This window comes from Triticum dicoccoides, chromosome 3A, assembly GCF_002162155.2.
Source record: "Triticum dicoccoides isolate Atlit2015 ecotype Zavitan chromosome 3A, WEW_v2.0, whole genome shotgun sequence".
Taxonomy (NCBI): Eukaryota; Viridiplantae; Streptophyta; class Magnoliopsida; order Poales; family Poaceae; genus Triticum; species Triticum dicoccoides.
In genome coordinates, this window is record NC_041384.1 from 61,600,762 (window position 1) to 61,601,988 (window position 1,227).

A 1,227-nucleotide genomic window follows, 5' to 3' on the forward strand; every position below is an offset into this window, starting at 1 on the left:
GTTGAAGATAGCAAGAGTGCTAGGGTGAATGATAATCTTGAAAGTTCTTTCACTATCCACCATCTGACAGAAGAGAAGAACAAGCTGGAGGCCAACTATGACAAGCTAGTCCAAGATGTTCATGAGCTTATGACCTTCCAAGAGGACAGGGTGGTGGATTTCAGACATCTGCAGTCTGCCATTACATATCAGCATGAATGCAGAAGTGAACTGGTGGCTGATATGAATGCACAGATGGCAAAGAAAGATGCAGAGTCTGAGAAGCTTAAGCAGAATTATGAAGTGCTACTGAACCTGACAAGAGCTCAAGCTACAGTCATCCAAAACCTGAAGTTGAAGCATATTACAGACAAGCAATTGCTTATTGAAGCTAAGATGAACTTGGAGTTGAAGAATGCACAGCTCAGAAAGTCTGAGGAGAAGCTCACCCAAGATAAGCTAGAGTTGAAGTTTCAGGTTGCTGATTTGCTTAAGGGAAAGGAAAAATCATGGTGAAGAGATGGGGCAGCTAGAGCTTCAGTTTGCTGAGCTGATGAAGGCAGAGGAGAAGCTGAAGGAGAAGATCAAGGGGATCCAGGCCATCTTAGAGAAGTGAAGAAAATGAATATGAGACTAGTGGGCAATGCTGACCTTTTGGGCATGATGGTTGTGTAGTGTATGGCTCTACTAAATGTGAACTTGTCTAAGATGAACTATGGCTGTGTATGTATGTAGTAAATATGAGTTTCATCCTTTTGTGAGAAAAGGATGAACTATGCATCTAAACTCCACTATGTATTGTGAACAATGGTTGTGTACCCTATAATATGTTGAACTCCAGTAACTATTGTGTGTTATGTTTGCTAAACTTGAAATGATGATATATCATGCATTGGAAGATGGATTAGATATTCTATGTTATGTTTGATAGACTTCATATTATGATTTCTAATGCACTAGGTTTTATATTAGATGATTATGTTAGCATTGGAAGACACCGAGGCACCGTAAACCCTAAAGGTTAGGTTTAGGTGGCTCCGTCGACACCCAGGCACCGTAAACCCTAATGGTTAGTTTAGGTGGCTCCGTCGACACCGAGGCATCGTAAACCCTAATGGTTAGTTTTAGGTGGCTCCATCGACACTGAGGCACCATAAACCCTAATGGTTAGGTTTAGGTGGCTCTGTCGACACCGAGGCACCGTAAACCCAAAATGTTAGGTTTAGGTGGCTCCGTCGACATCGAGGC